General features: G+C 39.1%; 1 long non-coding RNA gene across 1 annotated transcript; it reads right to left on the bottom strand.

Moving 5' to 3' along the window:
• Positions 1-1,156: 1,156 nt before the first annotated feature.
• Positions 1,157-13,949, bottom strand: LOC125394648 (uncharacterized). The gene is made up of 2 exons (XR_007230281.3): positions 13,817-13,949; positions 1,157-1,358 (listed from the first exon to the last, which is right to left on the bottom strand). It is a non-coding gene; the product is annotated as an uncharacterized LOC125394648 (long non-coding RNA).
• Between the last annotated feature and the right edge of the window lie 10,237 nt (positions 13,950-24,186).

A 24,186-nucleotide genomic window follows, 5' to 3' on the forward strand; every position in this document is an offset into this window, starting at 1 on the left:
TGGTTAGCTTGCTGAATGTCTCTCAGCGACATACCTGTTGAAGTCTTGGGCCCAGGTTTTTATGAGGAAGAAGAACCCTTTAAGAGATGAAAGTCTGATGGGAAGTGCTTACGTGTCTAGGGGACATAGATCAAAGGAGGCTGAGGGACTCTGCTCTCTTTCTCCCCTCTGCTTTCTGACTCCTGAGATACTGATGGATTTTCTCTGTTGTATGCTTCTGCTGTGGTTTGCTGCCTCACGAGATGCTCAGAGAGATAGAAAAAAAAACATATTGCTTCGAATAGAATGTTCTTGAATTGTGAGTCTAAGTAAGATGTTTCTTTTTTCTATTTGTTTTAAAACATTTATGTTTGTATTATTTTTGATAATTTCATGCAAGGGTACCGTGTGTACATTATTCTCACCATATACTTCCCTGCCCCCATATTCTAGCCTGAACACCTACTCAGGCCCAATGTCATGACCTCCTCATCTTTTTAAATTACACAGAGAGAGAGAGAGAGAGAGAGAGAGAGAGAGAGAGAGAGAGAGAGAGAGAGAGAGAGAAAGAGAGAGAGAGAAAGAGAGAGAGAGAAAGAGAGAACAACATACAATATGTTGACTTCATTTAGTATTGTCATTTTTCAGGTCTTGCTTGTAACAACATTGTTAAGATTTTATGGGCATAACTCCCTGTCATATATAGCTGGGTAGTGGTGGTGCATGCCTTTAACCCCAGTGCTTGGAAGACAGAGGCAGGTGGATCTTTGTGAATTTGAGGCCAGTCTGGTCTAAAAGAGCTAGTTCCAGGACAGGCTCTAAAGTAACAGAGAAACACTGTCTTGAAAAACCAAGGAAAAAAAGACACTACCTTGTGGCATTCTGGTTCTCTGGCTCTGACAATCTAAATGAACTTTATTCTGTAGCAGAAGTTTTGATTCTCTGACTCTACTGACTGTGCGGTTCCCATTCCAACAGATACATCTAAACTGTTCCTTTTTTTGTAAGTTATTGGGTTTGGATATTTATACATACTGTTGCAAGTCTGACTAACATAGCAAATTGGTACCAAGATGTTGTGCTTTTCTATAAATATGAAAGATAATATGAAGTAGCTTTTGTCATTGAATTATGAGACGAATTTGCAAGAATATGAAAAAGTAGGTTAGAGACAGTCTACAGTGCTATAACTGGAGTTTAATGAGTGATCGTGTTGGGAGACGCTAATAGAAATGTGGATTAAGGGACTGGAGAGATGACTCAGCTGTGAAGAGGGCATACTGCTCTTGCTGAGGATTGGAGTTCAGTTCTTAGCATTCACATCAGGCCGCTCCAAACTGTTGTAACGCCAGACACAGGATATCAAATGCTTCTGGTTCCTGCAAGGACTCACACCCACATGCAATTAACCATGCTCAGACACATACCACACAACATTAAAAATAACAAATATTAAGTTAAAGAAGAAGTATGGGTCTAAAAGTCTGTAGTCATGACGCTTCATGTGAAAACGGAGACTCTGTTATGAATCAGATTCAAGACTCCTGATTATACCGCAGCAAAGACTCTGTATTGATTTTGTCTACTCTTGTACCTTTGTGGGACTCTGATCATAAAGGTGATATGTCACTTTATCTGCCAAGGAGCTTTTAAGACAGCAAAGCTGTGACTTGAGTAACGTTGGCTGTTTGAGTTAAATTTATAGTGTAAATTGTGAGCAATAATTGAAACTTTGCAATTTAGCAAAAACAACAAAAACAACAACAACAAAAAAACCAGCAACAGTCCCCACCCAAAACCACACACCAAAAAATATGAATGAATTAAGGATGCATCCACGATGAGGACATTTGCTAAAGAAATTATCACCAACAGAAAAAAGTCACAGGTTTGGCATCAGGATAATAAGAAAGTTTTATGTCCTCTGCTGGGCTTAGGATTCTTCACTTTCTGTAACAGTGGTTTAGTGGTCATGAATTTATTTAATTCACACTGATCTTAGAAAGTATTTCTCCTTTTCTCCTTTGGGTCTAAATAATAATTTTGCTGCAAATAGTAATCTAAGTTAGAAGTTCTTGTCTGTATTTTAACTACATCATTACATTCCCCTTTGTCCTTAGGAGTTTTGCTAAAAAGTTGTATTTTTCTTCATTCTTATTCAATATGCTTTCTTTTGAAATTTTAGATCATTCAGGCCAGAGAACAAAATGAAAACATTATGAATTGGAAATAAAAAAGTTCTATTATCCTTGTTTGTAAATGGCATTACTTTATTCTTATCAAGAGACTCTTTATTATTTCATAACAAATTCAGCAAAGTGGGAGAATCAATATACAATATAATAGTTATCTAATTGAGAAAGAGAGCAGGAAAAAACCCATTCACAATAAATTTCGAAAATACTTAGTAATAAATCTAAGCAAAATGATAAAAGGGCCTCTACAATGACAATAATTCAACACTGAATAAAGATGTTATGTTAATACTAACAGGTTGAAAGGACTTCCATGCTCATCTTTAAAATGGCTTTATTCACAGAAGTAATCCATAAATTCAATGCAATTTCTATTAAATAACCAGGAAGAATTTATATAAAAATAGAAATAATAATAATAAAGTTACTTCAAAGCTCAAAATATATCAAATAACCAAAGCAATTCTAAGTAAAAAGATTAACTAGTGGTTTTATAATATCAGATTTCAAAATATACTATAGAGCCACAGTAACAAAATCAGCATGAAACACATACACACACATTAGACTAAAATAGATATTTAAATATAAATGTCATGTTTAATAATCTAATTTTATGAAAAGGATGCCAGTTAGTTGTAACTATTGCAACAAGCTAGTAGGCATAAATAAAATAGATACAGATTTAGAAAGAAGACACATTTTTTGTATTCATAGACCATATGATTATGTAGATAATCCCATTGAACCAACACAGAATATATATTAGTATACAGAGTATTTTAATAAGACACAAGAAATCTATCATATTCCCACATAATAATGATGGCCATATAAAAACCAAAATTAAAAATATAGTACAATCAACTCAAAGAATATATGTTATATACAAGATTAATAAAACATGCATGATTTATATGCTAAGAATTATTGTGTACTGATAAAGAAGTCAAGCACAGACATTCTTTTCTTATCATTTTCAAGAACATATAATCATTGATTAGAAACAAACATTACACAGTTCTTGGCTTTCTTCAAATTGATCACAAGATTAATGACCTTTCTATCATAATCCATGAAATTTCTTTGTAGATACAGACATGTTTTTCTAAAGTTATGTAACTGTGCTGAGCAGTTATATACTAGTATTAAAATAGAATCTGAAGTAGGAATAACCATTTCAATAAATGGTGCTGTGATAAGGACCATGAAGAAGAATAGGGTTTGTCAAGGAAGGACAAAAAGAAATTACTGTTAGAGAGTGATAATAGGAAACTATACAAGGAGGATTAAATAGGGAGGGGCAGGACGGAAGGGTAAAGGAGAATATGTGGGGTAAGACATCTACCACTAAAAGTCATTTGAAAAACCATATAGAGACCTATGGCTGTAGAGGTTTCCTAAAGTATGTACATATTTAGAAAGAATCTAAATGAAATTACCAAATAATAGGAGAGACAGTATCCAAACTAGACATCTTATATGACCAAGTACAGTCTCCAGTGATAGGAGTGTGTTACATTTTGTTGAGTCCAATGAAACCCTCAAAGTATCACAAGCTGTTGCTAAGGCTATTGGTTGCTCTCTAGAATCTGGTAGTAAGATCTGGCTGCTAAAGACAACTGTTATTTATGTTATCAAAGATGGAAAAGTCAAGCTGGTGGCTTGCAAATAAGTATATCTCTACAAGCTAGTGTTTATGGTGATGAAAGTTGCTTTGCATATTTCTGGAGGAGAAACTATTCATCAGTATCATCCAGATACAGACTCTGCAACATACAAAAGTAACCCGTGTTGTGCAATATTAGTTTAAGATGTGTTATATTTGTTTATGCTGTGGAATATTTGTTTAATGATGCAAAGATGTGTTACATTCTTTTATGTTGCATTTTTTTAACTCTATGTAGCTGTGTTATTTTGCCTGCCTGACACACCTGATTGGTCTAATAAAGAACTTAACAGCTCATACCTAGGTAGGAAAAAAGATAGGTGGGTCTGGCAGGCAGAGAGAATAAAAAGGAGGAGAAATATGGGAAGAGTAGATTGAGGAGTAAGAAAAGGAGAAGGACAGAGGGTACCAGGGGTCAGCCTCTTACCTATGCAGCAAATCACAGAGTAAGAAGTAAAAAATGTATATAGAGTAGAGAAAGAGAAAAGTCCAGAGGCAAAAGGTTGATGGGATAATATAAGAAAAGCTGGCTAGGAAAAAGCCAAGCTAAGGGGAAGAATTCATAAGAAAAAATAAGACTTTATGTGATTTGCTGGGAAGCTGGGTGACAGACCATCCAAAAGAATGAAGAAATGAAGAGTAAGCAACAACCAACTACATACCTGCCTGTGAATACACTGACTGTAACAGTGGTAAAAGGTTCTGAGGGTAACCAACCACTTTTTGATTGGATTCAAGGTTCACTACATGAGACAGAACCCATACCTGACACTGTTAAAGGCTGGGAGTAGAACCTAATACTATTTTCCACTGGAGGAACTTATTGATAAAATGATTCCTAAAGACACAATACAATACCCGTAGATCAATGCTTCATTCATCAAATAAATTTCTTCTTGCAGTATATGACAACAACCCTGAAACTCACAACTGGACAATGTTCAGAGTGGGAGACTTTAGAGTATTCAGTACTAAATGAGATGTCTTCATCAAAGATCTATGCTTAATTCCCAGGGATCTGTGTTGAAGAGGAGTCATAAATATTGTAAAAACCAGTCTGACTTCAAGGAGATGATGTCTTCCATACAAAATAGGGCTGATACACATACGAACTCAAGAAGACTTTGACAGCATACACAAAGCCTACACATGTACAAGCCAGATGTAGTCCCAGCACTGAGAGGAGAAAGTGGGATGGCCTCTGTGCTGACTCATTTTATGTCAAGTAGAAACATGGTATAGTCATCAGAGAGGAGGCAGCCTCAGTGGAGAAACTTCCTCCATAAGATTCTGTTATATGCAAGCCTATATGGCATTTTCTTAATTAGCAATTGATGGGGGAGCATTCATTGCAGGTAGGAACACCACTGGGTTGTTTGTTCTATGGTTTATAAGAAAGCAGTCTGAGCATGTCATGAGGTGCAATCCAGTAAGCAGCACTTTTCCAAGGCCTCTGCATCAGCTTCTGTTTCCAGTTTTCTGCCTGGTTTCAGTTCTGGTCCTTAATTCTTTAGATGGCTGTCCTTAGTTAAGACTTTTATTTCTGTGAAGAGATACCATGACCACAGCAACTCTTGGGTGACTTACAGTTCAGAGACTAAGTTCATTATTATCATGGTATGACATGGTGACATGCAGACAGACATGGTGCTTGAGAAGGAGCTGAGACTCCTTCATCTTGACCTCTAGACTAAAGGAAATGGTCTGAGATACTGGATGTGACTTGAGCATATATGAGACTTCAAAGCCCACCTTCATAGTGACATACTTCCTCCAACAAAGCCAGATCTACTCCAACAAAACCACACCTCCTAATAGTGCCACTCCCAATGAGCTTGTAGGAGCCAGTTACATTCAAACTATTACAATAATGAGCAGTGATGTACACATGTAAGCCAAGTAAACCCTTTTCTCCCAAATTACTCTTGGTCATGGCATTTCATCACAGCATTAGTAATCATAACTAGGATAAATTTTACCACTAATAAAGAAGCTATCTGCAATTGACACCTACTGGTAAAGGAGAAATCATTTTTTTTTTCCAATGAGGCTCACTGATCTTCTTAACCACAGTCCAGGGCAACTCCCATATCCAGGAAGTGAAAGATGGCCAACACAAACTAAAGTCTACTTTTTGTTTTTTTGGCTTTGTCATTGCTTGTTTTATGTTTGGGCTTGGGGTTTTTTAGTTTATTTTTTTTTGACTCATTTGGTTTTTTGTTTAGATGCTAGTTTTTGTGAGGTGCTGGGTTTTTTGTTTTGTTTTTGAGAGAAAAATAAATTTGATTGACTAGGGAGCTGGAGAGGATCTTGGAGGAACTTGGAGAGAGGAAACATGACCAAAACATATTATATGAAAAATGTTTTGATTAAAAATAATAAAAAACAGAAAATATCTTAGCCAAAAAAGAGAGTGAAGAAAATAAAACAGAACTGAGTCTCTCATATTTGAGTATTTTGAATTTTGAATTATGGTGTGTTAGTCTTATAAAATGATTTATTGCCTTTTTCCCATTCTTTTTGAAATCATGTAATATTCCTATTGATTCCTTAAGATGGTTCAGCAAGAATTTTTTTAGGCTAAAATGTCTTCTTGGGATGATTTTCAATTATATGTATAGTTGCCTTAATTTAAATAAGACAATCTAGAGTTAATTTAATCTTATTATTAGGAATTTCTCATTTTTAAAAGAAATTTATCCATTTGCTTCAGTTTTATAGGTTTTTTTTCTTATAGTAATTGCTATCTCCATGGTTTTCAGATTCGTATTTTATCTTTCATTCTTTTGTTTTTAATTGATATATTTGTATATGTTTATGTTGTGATACCTGTATATATTGTGTTATAATAAAATAAGTGTTTTTAGAAAATGAATTACATCAGAAGTTTATCATTTTTTCATGAAAACATTCAAAATCTTCTTTTCTGTCTATTTTGATATTATATAAAAATATAGCCACCCATGGGTACCTTACTGTGCAAATAATGAACTTTCACCTTCTAAACATAAAAATTTGTACACCTTGGCCAGTCTTTTCCTAATCCCTTTCAATTTTAGAAGTGATAATTTGTTTGTTTTATGTTCCTTTTCCTGAGAAGGAAGATAAATATTAAACTTTTCAAGAAGCTGTTTGTTTGTTTTCTATATTTTGTTACGACTGCATTTGAACCAAAGGACTCCAGCAAAATAGGTATCTGCTTGAATAATATCAATAGTCTCCTATTTTCTTCTTCATTTTTGATTTCATTGATTTGATTTTTGGTGTTACTAACATGTTAATTCTATTTTCCTTGGACTGATTTGTTGTGAAGACTGTAGATGCCACGATTTTTCTCTCAGTGAGGTTCTGTTCTAGTGAGAGTTATATACTGAAAGGTCCTTTAGTTGCCAATGTCTTGACTTTGAGCTTTATTAGATATATCTGTATTTTGTGGGCCACTAACTTTTAAGGAATAATTTATTCTTTTCTGTGGAAACGTAATAGAGATACAAAGTATATCTCTATTCTATTCTGGGGAAATTATAAGCACCTTAAACACTTGTGTCAGATTTCCCAATTTCTCTGGAGATAACGCCTTTGGAATCTTGTCCCACCATATACTGTCTTGGAATCAACTGAAAATTTGAGACTCTATACAAATGTTGGCATTGGTCACTGTTGAATTTCTCGGTTTCATCAATTCTGTTGCCCCTAACCATGCACTGTCATTCCCCAGGGAGGTATAGTGCAGCTTTCTCCTTGATTCCTGCTTCCTTCCTAGGTTGAGGGAAGATTAAACCCTAGGAAAAGCTGCAAAAATGTATGAGCTAGTTTCATTCCATTCTCCCAAGATTTGAAAGCCTTTCAGTTTTAATCTGGTGTTGGTTGATCTAGAGTGTCTGTCCAACTTTGTATCGCTTTGTACCACATGCACGTTATATACATGTACAGACAGAGTGATCATTCTGAGTAGAAACCACTTAACCACTATGCTAGCCACGACATTAAACAATCTATTACGATTAACCTTCATGACGGAATGTATCTGTAAACGGACATAGTGCATTCCTTTCCAAGCCACCTTGTCTGGAGTAATCACACAAAACTATACTAATTACAACACTGTTTGGTCGACGGCTCAGGTACATTGTTAGCTAGCTCTTATATCTTAAATTAACCCATTTATATTATTTTATATTTAACACAAGGCTCGTGGTTTGTTACCTCTTGCTTCTTGGGAGGCTACATGCCATCTGCCTGACCCTTTTTTTTCTCCCTACACTCAATTTTGTTTTCCTACCTAGCTATATTCTGTCCTCCCTTAGGTCAAAATAGCATCTTTATTAACCAATGATAATAAAACATTCACAGCATACAGATGGTAATCCCACATCATGTTCCAATTCTTGTCTTATTAATATTACTATGAATATTATTACTGAGAATTTTACTTTTTTCCATTGTTTGTTCTTACTTTTGAGTTAGTGAATTTACCTGTGCCTTCACCAGTGCAATTATTTCCATTTTAGTCTTACCTGGGAACGCTGGATATAGATTTATTATAGATTATTCATATATATTTCAACAGAAGTTATCGATGGGTCAAACAAAGAAGACCCACACAACAATAAAAATTCCAAGACTAACAAGCAGTTAATTTGCTTCTATCCAGTATATCAGCAAGTCAATGGTTACCCTACTGATGTTAGCAATTCATTTTGCTGTGGTCAGGACATCTGACTTGAAAACATAAGTATATGAGATGGAGATTTCATTTTGCTTACTTCCTTGGGTTGGATTCATATTTCTATCACTCTTCATGATTAAAGCACATTTTGAGTTCAATCATCATTGGACTATTTGTAGAAAAGAAATAGAAGAAGGAAGAAAGAAAGAAAAAGAAAGAAGGAAAGGCAGAAATCTAGAGCAATGAAGAAGAATGAGGGGGTCAAATGAAGAGGCCACAGAGGAGGAAGAAGTCTATGCTTGAATAATTGCAAACTGTTCATGGGAAATGGTTGAAAATATATTAGTGCTCTTGACTGCTGGCAACATTTACTGAGAAAATAGCTCCTATTACTCCACAATGAGTGTTCAACAAGTTAACAACACCGGGCTCCACTTTCCTTTCCTTTAGAAATTAATCTCCTTGCCGTCTTCCTTCAGAAGCCCATTAGTGGGTCAGAAGGCCTACCATTCCTTCCACTCTCCACTACTCCTTTTCCTTTCAGAGCTCTTCTGGTTTCCTTACTGTTTTTATCTCCCTTCAGGGTTTATAAAATAAGCAGGGATAAGTTTCTTTCTTCAACTTGGAGTCCAGGTAGGCTTGCTTAGTAACGGCAAGCACCCCTGAATGGAAAGCTTGTTTGGAAGGTAACAGCTGCAGCCGGTATGAGTCTCAATCCTCTCAGTGATCTGAAGCCCTTGTGAGCATAAAAGTTGATGTAAATACTTTAGAGAGTTGAAAATATTTGCAGGGAATTGAATTTTCAAACCACTGCTCTTCTAAGAGGATTGCTTTAATTTTCATTGAACTTGCTGGAAAGCTAACAGTTATAAGACCCGGGTAGCAACATATCTGATTCATCGCTCTCAGGCAGTGCTTTTATTCACTTGAGACAAAGAGCACAGTGCTTAAGCATTCCTAAGGAGAAGTAGTGCATTCTATTGTTTACAAAGTCATAAGGTTGATATTTCTAATCTCCTTCTTAAGTTTCTCATCCAATATCTCTCATCCTTTGATGAGTAGGACGTGGGAGATGTTGACATGAGACCGGTCACCTTACTCACATAGACTTGGCTGAGAGCTTGCAAGAAAGGAGTTATGGTCTAGAGTGGAAATAAAAGTGCACAGTGATGCTCTCACCAGGAACTAAAATTACAGATTCAATAGAAGGCATGACTATCTATACCCAAATAAAAAGCCCTTCCAAAAAGCCTAGCTAAACTCTGCAGCTGCTTCAAGCTGTCTTAGTCTCTTGCTGCCTGGCATTAGAACAAGACTGTGTCAAATATCTGTCTACTAAAAGAGGAAAAACTTCCTCAGATCATTTTACGTGTATCTGATTATAATAGTCTAGATCACATAACTGCCCTATTTTAAATTAGCATTACTCTTTTTGATCCTGATATACATAAAGCATGGCTTGCCTGCATTCTTTTTGAAGTACTTCGGATAATATAAAGGCCAAGATGTAAAGATGGTGGAACTCCCGTGGTGCTGAACTCGATTTCAGTTTGATTGATTTGCTGAGATGGCTGACTTTCTCCTCAACTGGTCCTGTGGATTCCTTCCAAAGAAGGAAATTCAAATAAAAAGGACTACCCTTTCAGCGATTTTCTTTCAAGAATGATTTGTGGGTAATTATACTCCATTGAGAGTCTCAAAGATGGCACAAAATGCTTAGTTTTCTAGTTACTAAATATGGGGTGATATTCTTTTTTAACAGCATAAGGTGAGACTTGTACTTTTACATAACTGTTGTGATTTGAAATTGTAATGAGATGAAGAATTCACCAGAAAGCGCTCCCACGTGTGTCTCATGAGAAATGACTGACACTCAGTGGGGAGCGAGAGTGAAGAGGGTGCTCAGGAGAACAGGTAGTGCAGGGCATCTCTAAACACCAGAGCTGCTGGATGGAGGTGGGAGGGTGTGGATTGAAGGCCGCTGCCTAGTGTCTTCCTTCTCTGAAAATGATGGTCAGCAAAATAGGGGACAGTAGGAAGGGAGAGGGTACAGGAAAGCACAGAGGACAGAATGCTGGAGAATTGGCTTAGTAGCATTAGTAGATTCTCTGGTTTGCAGATGAGGCAATGCAAGAGGGTGGGAAGTCACGAGTATGGAAGAGAAATAAAAGAATTTTTTATAACGTGCTGTGGATTATAAATTAAGTCATTTAAATTTTATTTACTATGTCAGGGAAGCCTACGGTTTCACTTCATGTACTTTGACTTGCTGGGCTGAGCTGCCTTGAATGTGACTTTGTGTTTGAACCACATGGGGTTCTGAGTTTATTTTCTTCACAAAATTTCCTGGTTTCTGAGTGTGAAAGATACATTAAACACTGATTTATCTTTTAGAACAAGAGACACAGACCTGTGCATAGAACTAAGAACAACGGGTTCCCATGCTGCATCTTCACCAATTACCGAAGTGACTTTTGGGGGACCTTGACCTATTCTGGGCCACACTTTCTTAATTTGTAAAATAAAAGACTTAAAATGAGATAATTTAAACCCCAATATTCAGATATAATTTTTTTGTTAAAAATGTAAGTTAGAGTAAAATGCAGTTTTCTAAAAGATCATTAACAGTTATGATCATGTTCACTCAAAAGATTATGACAGAAGTAGCAAAGCAGAAATGAATTCCAATCCGGAATCACATCTGTATCACCCAGATGTATGTCTTGTTTAGGTTTAGTGATACTTCTTCAAAGTAGCTACCAGGTTCCCATTTTATGGCTGTAAGAATGGAGGCTCAGAAAACTTGAATTAGCAGAGACCTCTCTTTCACATCATTAGTGTGAGAAAATGGAATTGAACGAGGCATGCCTGACTCTGAAGTCAGGCCAGAGTCACACCTTGCTTGCATGTTTATAACGCAGGGCTTGAATAATCCAACCTAGGCATCACACATAGAAGTTTCCAGAGTACTAGCATAATTTCCCAGCATTCTTCAGTGCAGGTGTTGTCATGGAACTGTCATCATTTAATCAACTGGACCTTATGAATGAGTTCCTACCTGCTCATCCCAGGGCAGAGCTGCTCCTACTTCCATTTCCTTTTGAAAGACACACATTTCTGTGCTTAAGGTGTGCTTACAGCTTGCAAAGTTCCAGAGAAATGTGACTTCCCCATCTGTATTCTAGATAGATGAGCGTAGAGTAGAACTTCATTGGCTTCCACCCCTGCCTTTGTCTTTTTTAATATAAAAATGTTGTCAGGGTTTGTATTAGTACCTTTACTGCTGTGGCAGTGGTAACAAACACCCAACAAAAGGCAACTTTAAAACAGAAAGTCAAGGCAGTGATTGTGGTTCGCACTTTTAATTCCAGCAGTTGGGAGGCAGAGGCAGGTGCATCTCCGAGTCTGAGCCCAGCTTATGCAGTAAGACTCTGCCTCAAACAAAAATGAAGGTTTTGTTTGGAGGTTACTATGGTAGGTGAATGGAAGGCGGTAGGAGTGTATGTCTGCTGATTGAATGGCAGCTGCAGTCAGGAAACAGAAGAGAGAAGGGAGGAGAGAAGAGAGAGAGAGGGCAGGGAGAGAGAGAAAGAGAGAGAGAGGGAGAGGGAGAGGTAAAGAGAGAAAGAGAGAGAGAGAGAGAGAGAGAGAGAGAGAGAGAGAGAGAGAGAGAGGAGAGATTCCCTTTTTCCTTTTTCTATTTTATTTAATCTGAGAACGGGGTCCCTGAGAGAGTGCTGCTCGCCTTCAGGGCTGGTCTTCTCTCCCCAGTAACATCCCACTGTAAATACCCTCACAGAGATGCCCCTCACAGAGATGTGTCTTCCTAGAGTATCCAAATCCAGGCAAGTTGAGAATATAGATCAACCATCACACAGTTGATGCATCTCTACTTCCATTCTGTTATTCTCAAAAGATTTTGTTGGATTTTCCCTATTTTTTCCCAGTTACTATTTACCCAGGTTGCAAAAACATGCTTCAGGGGAAACAAGTTTTGGGAGTCTGATTCTCTTTCTACTAAAAGAAAAAACTATATGTTAAAATCAGCTCACAGGTCAGGCTGTATATGAACTATTTACACTCTCCTCTTTCCCTCTTCTCACTTCCCCGAAGGCAAATACATCCCTTCCCTTCTCCCTTTACATAACCTGAGGCCCTGTGCATATCTGAGCCTTTCCCAGAAGGAGAAGGGAGAATGATGTATTGAGCCATCTGCATCCATTTTTAACCACACAAAATACCACCTTCTACCCAAACCAAATTTATGAAGGAAATATCTCAGGCTGAATCTTGGACATAGAGGTTGTTGTTTTGACATCTAAATTAAGTCATGAGATTTTGGAGAATGCATCATAGTCTTCTTGCACATAAATTTTTATGCATATTATGATCTTTTCAGGTAGAATTAATCACTGTCTCTCTGTGATCCTATACCATATTTATTTATATCTCTATTATAATATGAGTCCTACCTTTTTCTTCCATTTTCATGATTTATGTGTGTGCCTCATCTCTCCTTCTAGACTGTAAACTTGTTAAGACTGGGGACCATATTTTTAGACTTGAGCTGAATATTTAAATCTTTAGAGATATAGCTTAAATCATTGTGATATTCTCTTACTGTATACCTAAAAGCATCAAAAGTTAAATTTTTAAAGTTCGGAGAGGTGACTTTAATTTACAATTCAAGGTTGGTAAAGAAATTTAGGATTATTTTTTATAGTATGCAGAAATTTAGGAAGGAGAATTACTAAGAAGTACAGCATGTCCTCACCAAGTTAGATCCTAACACCAAGAGAAATATTGTAAAATGGAAGGAACCTATTTCTACTGGCAATCTACCTTTACAAAACAGGCTAGTTTTTCAACAAAATGGTTAGCTCACAACCTAGGGTTGTGAAGACATGAAATTATCATGTCGTCGTTTTCAAATTCTCCTCTTAAAACAATAAGGATAGGCTGAATAATTAACAAAAAAGATCATTATATTACCAAATTATATGCTATTAAACTTGTTAAATTGTACTTACTTAGGTTTAGTCAATCAGTTTGATTGACATTTTAAGGGACCTTTCAGCAAGGCCTACTCTTTTTAATGTCCCTTCTCTTTAAAAACTGCTCTTCTCAAAAGATCCAAACCAATGTATGAGGTCTTAGAAGTTTCACTGGTTAAACCCTTAAAGGTCAATGAACTGATAGCCCAAGACCATGAGCATTTAGGGTCCAAGAAACTGTCATTGTAAAGAATGATCTGCTGATCTTGCCTGAAGCTCCACAGTTCCCTTCCCTGGCTCTCCCCCTTACCTTCCTTCTTGTGTTCTCCTAGTCCCCTTCCATGGCTCTCCCTGCTTAGCTTCCTTCTTGTGTTCTGTTTTCTTTGAGTTCCTTTAGGTCACCAACTGTAGATGTACAAAGAAAATGCACCGGCTCTATTATTAGGACTGGAGGACTTCACAGCCTAGCTATGCTCCAGAGTAGGAAAACATTACAGATAAGCAGCTCACATGGGTAGATCTGGATGTCCACTTTGAGCAGTGAGAAATAATAGACGAGGAAAGAGATAAAATGTGAAGAGGAATTGGAAGGCTAAGTGAGTAGGAGCTTCTGCACAGACATCTCAAACGGGGAATCATACGCACTGTGACATACAAGAGGTGGGCACTGCCTATATGGGAAACACCAGTATTATTTTCTTTTTCATCCTTTTTTATTTTATTAAAAAAAATCTCTTTTTTTCATTTTACATATCGATCCCAGTTCCCACTCCCTCCCCTCCTCCCATCCTCTCCACTTTCCCTTACCCCCTACCCCCATGAACTCCTCAGAGAGCATAAGGCACATTGATTTGAGGCAGGACCAAGGCTCTCCTTACTATATCTAGGCTGAGCAAGATATCCCACCAAAGAAAATGGGTCCAAAAAGCCAGTAAAAGCTGAGGCCATAATCCGTCACACCAGTGATGTGGGAGAATTGTCTGTATTCTGTCAATCATATTTTAATAAAACGCTGATTGGCCAGGCAGGCAGTATAGGCGGGAAAGCCAGACAGGAAATAGGGGTGGAGCAAAGAGACTGGGAGTATTCTGGGAAAACAGGAAGCTCCCTCAGCCATTCCTGCCCAGACCACCGGAGAGGAAAAATGTAAGCTGCCCCGCTGGAAAAGGTACTGAGCCATGTGCTAACGTCGATAAGGATAATGGGGTAATATAAGTTATAAGAGCTAATAAGTAGCCTGGCCTAATGGGCCAATCAGTTTATAACCTTATAGAGTCCTGTGTGTGATTTTCCTTGGGAGTTCCGCTTGTGGGGTACCGGGTGGGAAAGAAACCCCAACAAGCCAGCCAGGCCTCATGCTACACACCAGCGTTAATTATAAAATGAATCGTGAAGGAAGAATGCGGATGAGGTGTGGCAGATGATGGTCTCAGCTGCTATCTAGGCAATTCGCTCTCTATCCCAATCACTGTAAGGAGGATTTTGAGCAAGGAGCAAGAAATTACAAGTTTTGTAGGTCAAATGGATCCTAAAGCAAGACTGGAGGATGGGACTGGAATGTGAAATTGGGTTTTGTTCTTGCACTCTTACAAATTATGTCTCACTCCAAACGAGACAATGAAATGACAATAGGAAACAGAGAAGTTCAAAACTTATTTGGTGACAAAATTAACTTAAGATAGTGAATGGATAAGAGAAAGGCAGGGCAAGTTCTTACCACACCCTGAGTACATCTCGGGGGAACTGTATTAGATGAACCATGGTACTTAACATGTTCTCATGAACCCAATAGGCTATCAAGACAATTGATAAAAGGTCCATTTTTTTCAAAGGTTATTAAATTATAAAAGTTTCCATTTCTGCCCCCCTCCCAACACCATCCCACTCCCCCCACTCCCTCTCCTCCTCCCTCTCCATCCCTAAGAGCAGTCAGGGTTTCCTGCCCTGTGGGTAGTTCAAGTTCCTCCCCCCTCCCTCCAGGTCCAGGAAGGTGAGGATTCAAACAGACTGGATCCCAAAAAATCTAGTATATGCAGAGGAAACAAGTCCCAGTGTCATTGTCAATGGCTTTTCAGAAAGACTCCGGGCCAGCCACATTCAGAGAATCCGGCCACATTCAGAGAATCTGGTTGGATCACGTGCTCATTCAGTCCCAGTCCAACTGGCCTTGGTGAACTCTCATTAGATCAGTCCCCTTGTATCAGTGGGTGATCGCATCCCTCACAGTCCTGATTTCCTTTTTCATGTTCTTCCTCCTTCTGCTCCTCATTTGGACCTTGGGGGGCTCAGTCCGGTGCTCCAATGTGGGTCTCCGTCTGTATCGCCATCCATCGTTGGATGAAGGTTCCCTCTGGTCTTGCCTTCTTTGCTCATGTTCTCTTTCCTTCTGCTTCTCGTTTGGACCTAGGTAGTTAAGTCCAGTGTTCCAATGTGGGTCTCTGTCTCTATCTCTATCCATCTCCAGATGAAGGTTCTGGGACTCTTGTCTATTTCCAATCTCCAGGAGGATAACTACATGATTTTCTTCAGGTTCACCTTAAGACCTCTGAAAATTGTAGATCTAGTCTTCCGGAGGATTGCTGAGGTCTTAGATTCAGAGTGAGAGGTCTTCTCAGAACACGAAAATACTGTTCATGTCTCTATTTCTTGCAGACTGCCTTGCAAAGATTATCTTACAGGTGGGCTCTTGGCATTCATTCTCGGAAGCCGGTTTGGGGCAGTTTTATTCATAAGTGTGTGAACTATCTTAATAAAATCCAATTCATCAAAGAAAATGCTCCATAGACTCCTCGGTTCCTGTGGTCATTTCAGGACACCAGAGAGAGGTTGTTGATTCCGATAACATTGGAAACCACATAGGCTAACCTTCAGACATTCTGATCTGACACAATGAGATCTATGAGATTTCCATAATTATCAACACATGGGACTATTCACAGTTTTCAAAGACAAAAAGAATGTGGTTGGCGTGTTTCCTGCCTTAAGCTTGTGTTTAAAATTCTGCTTTTGTTCCATCCTGAATAGTCGGAGGAGTGCATGATTGAGCCTGTCAATTTGAAATATGGTTTTCAGACTTTGAGATATGGTAGAGATATTTTTTATCCTTCTCTTCACATGGCTGCAGAAGCTAAGTAGCTATTCTACAAGATATTTTTGCTTCCATTTTGTGAGGTTTTGCACTCAGTGATTCACCTCTTTCCCATTTTGTAGCAATACAAACCAATCATGCTGGTTCCTAAAGTCTGTAGAAACCCACGTGTGTTTCACCATCTTTTGTATTCACTATTGTATATAAGCTTCACAGTAGGTGTGTAAGGACAGGCAGTTGTCTCCAGTTTGCAGATGGGGAAAGTGAGGTGTTTCTTTAATGCTGAACAGGTAATGAAAGTAAGTGTTGGCTTTGAAACAAGTCTCTCTACCTAGAGGATTTTAATTACTTTGTTGCATCAGAACTACATTCTTTCTGAATTGCACACACACACACACACAGACACACACACCGCACACACACATTTTCAAAACATTGTCAGGACTGGTAGTCATACAATTCCTACTGAACTTCCTTCCTTCCTTCCTTCCTTTCTTCCTTCCTTCCTTCCTTCCTTCCTTCCTTCCTTCCTTCCTTCCTTCCTTCCTTCCTTCCTTTCTTCCTTTTTCCCTCCCTCCCTCCCTCCCTCCCTCCCTCCCTCCCTTCTTCCCTCCCTCCCTCCCTTGCTTTTTTTTATTTTTAGAGACAGGGTTTCACTGTAGCTTTGGAGCCTATCCTGGAACTAGCTCTTGTGGAGCAGGCTGACCTCGAGCTCACGGAGATCTGCCTGTCTATGCCTTCTGAGTGCTGGGATTAAAGGTATGTACCACTACCATCTGGTGATATACTTATAAAATAAAACATTTGGCTGTGGCTGGCTTATAGTTCAGAGGTTTAGTCAATTATCAACATAGGAAGCATGGCTGCATGCAGGCAGACTTTGTGCTAGAGAAGGAGCTGAGGGTTCTACAACTGAATCTACAGGCAGCAGGAAGAGTGACACAGTGGCCAGGCTTGAGCATCTCAGACCTCAAAGTCCACCCTCAGTGACACACTTCCTCCAACAAAGTCACACTTAATCCAACAAAGAAACACCCCCTGTGTTTCTCCCTGTGAGCTTTGGGGTCACCACTCTGCCGTGGAAACCTCAGGGTTTTTTTTTTTTTCCTTCCCATTTCAATGATATTGCATAGAAAGTCTTTTAAAAGTATGTGTCTCCTTACTAGGGGAACTACAAGTTCTGTATTTATTTAAAAGTTTAAATTGTTGCCTATATCTCACACAAATTATAAGTAAATATAGCTTCATTCAAAAAACTTTTAGAAGTATGCAAGACTCAAAAATATTACTAAAATTCAGGGAAACTAAGGACAGAAAATGGGTTTAGCAGTGCTGTGCAGACCGCAGCTGACTTTCTTGGAGACCAACCCAGTGATAAGCCTGCTCTCCTTGGGTTTGCTCAGAAAGCACAGTATACTAGGGGCCATTATCCACTGAGATTCTTTTTTTAAATATTTATTTATTTATTAAAAATTTCCACCTCCTTCCATCCTCTCATTTCCCTCCCACTCCCTCCCACTCCCCACCCCCCTCCCTCTCCAGTACTAAGAGAAGTTAGGGTACCCTGCCCTGTGAGAAGTCCAAGGCCTTCCCCACTCCATTCGGGTCTAGGAAGGTGTGCATCCAAACAGACTAAGCTCCCAAAAAGCCAGTACATGCAAAAGAATCAAAACCCGGTGTCATATCATTGGCTTCTCAGTCCGCCCTCATTGTCAGTCACTTTCAGAGAGTCCGGTTTGATCACATGCTCTTTCAGTCCCAGTCCAGCTGGCCTTGGTGAGCTCCCATTCGATCAGTCCCACCGTCTCCGTGGGTGGACGCACGCCTCGTGGCCCTTCAAATCTTTCCAGGCCTGACTTGTGAATGACTGAGATAATTCATGGTAAGATAGTTAGCCAGTGATAGCTCACTTTAAAGGGAAAACAGATTCTGTCGGAGGGGAAGAATAGTTGTTTACAGTCACAGAACTGCCGCATCCTTCTAGAAAGCAGGCCCATGGTATGTGTCTATAGGCAAAGGCGGCCCTACCGCTTTAGCTTTATATCCTTTCCTTGGGGTGAGCTCTTTGATGCTGTCTCCTCACTAACCAAACCAGTCAGCCACGTCAGAACGTTCTGTGTAGGCAAAGAGGATTTTTAGCAATTTTTTCTGCTCTTTAATTTCAAACGCACATAAGAGAAAGCAACTGCATGCAATAAAAACCACAATTAACATTTATTTACTGTCACAGTTTATAAAACACTTTTAAAATGAACCGTCTCATTTAGTCTTCACTGCAGTTTTGCAAAAATAGGCATTTTCTTTATTTTGCTTTGTAGCTGAAGGCTGAGAGGATCCGAGCCAATTGCAAGTCATTTGTTCATTAGGCTACAGAACAAGGGCTTGAACCCTTGTCACCGCCTTCTACAATTTTTGGGACATGGTAGCTAAATAAACATTGATTTTCTTTCTCATTTCTTTACTTGCTTGCTGCTTCCTTGCACTTATCTGTTGTTTCTTTTTTCTTTAAACCCATCAACTCTTCAGTTTGCCCTCTGGGTGGTCATATATAATGTGAAATACCAGTACTATCACATTAATTAGTTTTAATAATTATTGAAAACTTAGTCATCAAGTAATGATTGTTAAGAGAATAGAAAGAAAGGGTTTGCGACAAATGTATTAGTTGAATGACTTCATGGTAACTGAATGAGTAAATTGATTGGAGACCACTTATGTGGTGGCCATCTAGGGGTAATCTATAAGTCTCTAAGGTTTTTAAGAGGATTTCTGACCTAAGTTTTCATTCTTAATCTAAAATCACAGCAATTCAGTGGTGCAGCTTTAAGGTTTATCACGGCATCTCAAATGGAGCTTTTAAAATTAATGTTTCCAGATGATTCTGGTCAACAGAACCTGTGAAATACCAAAACTCAATGTCTACCAAATACTAGGCAAGCCGGGAATTTGTCATTCTGCAAGAAGTGCATATGTGGCCGCATCTGGAATACTTGGGGCCTTTCTTCCTCTCTTAATGCATGCACAGTCACTGCTAGCAAGGATCTCATCCACTTTCCTTAATGAGCCATTTACACAAAGAGAGCTTTCACAAATAAAACGTCTCATTCAGAACTGAATCTCTGACATGTTTTGGGTATAAAGACTCAGGAAAATTGAGCAACATCTGTATATCCAGAAAGTGGCCCATTTTCCTCTGTCTTCTTCCTGTGCTGGGAAGAGAAAAGGTTCTGCTGCGAAGATGGGGGGAGAGGTCCCAGCTCATAGCTTCAGCCATTGTGACAACAGCTTGGTATCATAATTTCTCAATTTCATTGTCACCTGTTTATTTCTTCACATGGAGCAGAGAGTGGAACAGTGGGCAGAGAAGGTTGCTAGTGAGGAGTATGAGGGTAGAGACTGTGGCTGTGAGTGAGGCAAGAACAAGGTGAAAGTGTGTGTTGAAGAGAAAGGCAGAGGGAGTATGTCAAAGTCAGGTGGGCAGGACAATCAAATGGAACTATTCATTAATTTTTTTAATTTCATTTTACATTACAACCACAGTTCTCCCTCCTATTTTCCCCTTTGTCTGCTCCTCAGCCACCTTCCACACACTCCTCCCAATGGGTAAGGGCTTTAATGGAAAGTCACAAAGTCTGACACATTAGGCTGGAGCAGGACCCAAGGCCCTCCCCCCTGCATTAAGGCCAAGCAAAGCATCTCAATGTAGGGAATGGGCTCCAACATGTTAGCTCATGCACCAGGGATAGATCTTGGTCCTACTGCCAGGGGACCCTCAAATAGTCCAAGCTTCACACTGTCTAAATCCAGTTGCATTGAGCCTGATAGAAGAGAGAGTAGGAAGTCCCCTTGAATACACTGGCACAGGAGAGCACTTCTTAAATAGAAGACCAGTAGTACAGATACTGAGAGCAGCAATCAGTAAATGGAACCTCCTGAAACAGAAAAGCTTCTGCAAAGCAAAGGGCACAGTAAATAAGACAAAACGACAACCTACAGAATGGGAAAAGATATTCACCAACCCCACAACTGACAGACGGCTGCTCTCCAAAATATATAAAGAGTTCAAACGTAACTCTTAAGAACCAAGATGACATGGTAACCAAAGTAGAAAAGAAGGGAGGGCTTAAAGCAGCTGGGCTCAGGCTCAGTCTCCCCATGGCCAACTCAAGCATACTCAGTGTTTGTTTCAAAGATCAATTGTTTTCAGTAGGAATAATCATTGGCACCATTGTTTCTTAGTGATGTTGATGCTTCTGCAATAATTTAAAGGAAATAACAAAACCAAATTTTGTTATTACTACAACCATCCAATGTGTAAGAGATGATGGTTTCTAGGTCTTGCCAGCAGAACTGGAAACTGACTTCTTCCAGGGGAACTGAGGATATGCTGTCCTTTTTGGTAAACATTTTTCTTATTTATAAAATGAGAAAGTTCTGAAAAGAGTGTGCTGCGAAGTTTTCAAATCTCAGCCTCCATGTCACAAATACAGCTCACTCCAAATAAACACACACAAACACAACTCACCCCACATACACACACAAACACAATTCATCTAACCCCCATATACATATATAAACACAATTCACCCCATATGTACACACAACACAATTCACCCCCTTATATACACAGAAACACAACTCACCCCACATCCATACACAAATGCAACTCACCCCATATACACACAAAGATACCTCACCTTCACATAAACACAACATGCCCCATATACACATACAAACATAACTCACACATATACATATACAAACACAATAATATTTTTACCACATAAAGACAAGTAGCACACAAGTCACAATTAATAATGTAACATGTAGTTCTCCTGGTGGAAACTTCATATAACCGATTTGCCTCCAAAACGATTACATTAATTTTAAAAAGCAAACAACATGTGTATCAAATTATAGTTGCAGTTCCTAAATGAGTATTACTCCAACTGCTGCGTTGGTACTCATTGTCACTTACAATAATGACCATTGATGGACAGCACAAAAGTGAAACTATGCTGCAAGCTGGAATGTCTTTGTCTTCCAGTGATATGCATGTATGCTTTTCACTGAACTACACTAATAACTCTGGAATATTGGAAGATGTGTGTGCTCTTTTTTCTTCCCTCAAAACTTCTATATATTACTTCAAGGTGTGTCTACAGGTCTTTTGGTGCAACATTGCAGTGCTTGTTATTTGTCATTTATAGAAGAGTCCATATTGTACTTTTCAAGATAGAAGAAAAGAAATACTTTTAAAATCCACTCTTTGTGCAGTAATTTTTTTTAAACAATTTCTTTTAAATTGTGTGTGTGTGTGTGTTGTGTGTGTGTGTATGTGAGCCTGAGTGCATTCTCATAGTTAGGTATTTGCAGGTGAATAGAGGTACCCATAGAAGAAAGAAAAGGGTGTTGGATCTCTCAGAGTTGGAGTTACAGGCCATTGTGAACTGCCTAGCATACTGTTAGAACTCAACCATGGGACCTCTGCAAGAAGAGCAGAAATAGCTCTTAATTGTTGAGCCCTCTGTCTAACCCCTGAGTAGTCTCTTGTCAATAAAAACATCTTGTGTTTCTCTGTTAACCATTTCCTATGCTCTTGTGATCCTAAGAGTCCATTGAAGTACTTGTTAAAAAGATACAGTGTTTTAGGATCCTTCTTTGGAGGCTTTAATTCCGTAGGTCTTAAAGTCCATGACAAATTAGGTTGAAAGCCAGCTTCTCAGACCTCCATTCTGTCCCTTACACTGATTTTCTCTCATCCGCCCTGTTCTTGGAGCATCCTCTGTTCAGATTTCTCTATTGGACCGCCACATTGCAGTTCTGCCTCCTCACAAGCTCTGTCCGCACACCTGCTCAGGGACTGTCTTAGTGGTGAGAGTTTTCTGAGTTACTGATGTTTTCAGGCCCCCGCTATAGTATAGTAGCCTAAATGAGCAAGTGCACACATAGATAAATGTATCCTTTGTTTCTTCTTAGTGGAAAAATACAAGAGAAATTAAGAGAGTAAGGACTTATTCTGACTCACGGTTTCAGAGACTTCAGTCTATGTTCATTTGGCTACGTTATTGATTGGTAGGCAAAATATCATGACCGACGGGCATGGTCCAGCAAGGCTGTTCACCTTTTCGTGGTCAGGAAGAAGAAAGAATGACAGGAGAACTTGGAGACTCTTCCAGGCAAGTTTCTAGTGACCTATTTGGTTCAAGTAGGCCTCATTTCAAATGGACCATCAACAGAAATTTATCAGTGGATTAACCCATTCATGAAATTAGAGCCCTCACAATCCTACCATCTTTCAAAAGATCACCAACTGTTAGGGAAACCTTTTACACACAGGCTTTCTGATGCACTCTCTCATAACCAAACCACAATAGCACACAACTCACATTGCCTTTCAAACCGTGATTCATGGATGCTAACAAGCCATTTTGGCGAGTTAGAGGTCAGAGCAGTTGGAAAAAACAAACAGGAGACGCTAGCAGTATTTCTGTGTAGTCCCTCTCTGGAGATTGCTAAACTTAGTGAGGCTTTGAAGGACATCAGAGTTCTTCCATGATTACAGATACCCGCAAGAGGCTTAACCTGCCTGTCTGTGACACCAGCCCAGGTGACAGTCATATCTCCACTCTCATCAAGCTAGCAACACTTTCTTATTGATTTTTGTTCATGGTTCAGAGAATGGCGTTTAACTACTAGGCTTATCTCTGCACTGGTGTTGCTAGGCTATTTGGATTGGAAGTCAGAGGAGCAGAAAATCTCGGTAATATTGAAAAAAAAAGTTTGGTTAGCTTTCAAGTATTTTCGTCAGTGGGTGAATCAAAAAAGCATTTTGAATCTGAAGGTTATTCATGTAATAATTAAGATGACACATCTCGAGCTCACCCTTCCTGACAAATGTTTCTTTAAAGAGACACGGATGCCTCATAGAAAACTTGCAAGACGTGAGACATCAGCAGAAATTGTGTCTGCACAGAGTGTTTCGCAATGGTTTTTCCTGAGTAATCACTGGCACTCCCCCCACCACCTCATTTTCCTATAGTCTTTGCAGAACCTTGTGTTCCTGCATGCTTGTCCCCCGCCCCCCGACTGTTAGTAAAGGTTTCATTTTAAAAACAACTTCCAAAAGCACAGTATATGTAAAATGGAGTTGAGAATGAGGGAAACGCTCTGATTTGAATACTGATAAGAATGGAGCATGCTCATCAATAAACATGGGCAGCAATGACCTCAGGAGGACACGGAGCTTGGGCTGCACATCAATTGTTTGTAAAATAGCTTTTACTCATGACTTGCAAGTCTACTGAAATCCAGGTCCCCTGGTGCAAAGGACACAGAACCTTTGCCTCACCTGCCAGCCCTGGTAGGCATGGTTTCTCTTCTTGCCAGGAGGTCTGGCAGCACAATAATAGTGTAGTCCTTTCTGCAGATCGCTTTTCTCTTTTCCCTAACCCAGATTGCTTCTGGGGGGCGGTTGGGGGGGTTGGAGCGTGGCTTTCCATCCTGGGGTTGCACGTGAGGTTGGGGGGGGTGATAAAGTATTATTTCTCAGCTTTGCTCTGACTGCATTGCATAGACTTAAAAACAGTGGA

The sequence above is a fragment of the Myodes glareolus genome, chromosome 1, assembly GCF_982192425.1.
Source record: "Myodes glareolus chromosome 1, mMyoGla1.1, whole genome shotgun sequence".
NCBI classification, from domain to species: domain Eukaryota; kingdom Metazoa; phylum Chordata; class Mammalia; order Rodentia; family Cricetidae; genus Myodes; species Myodes glareolus.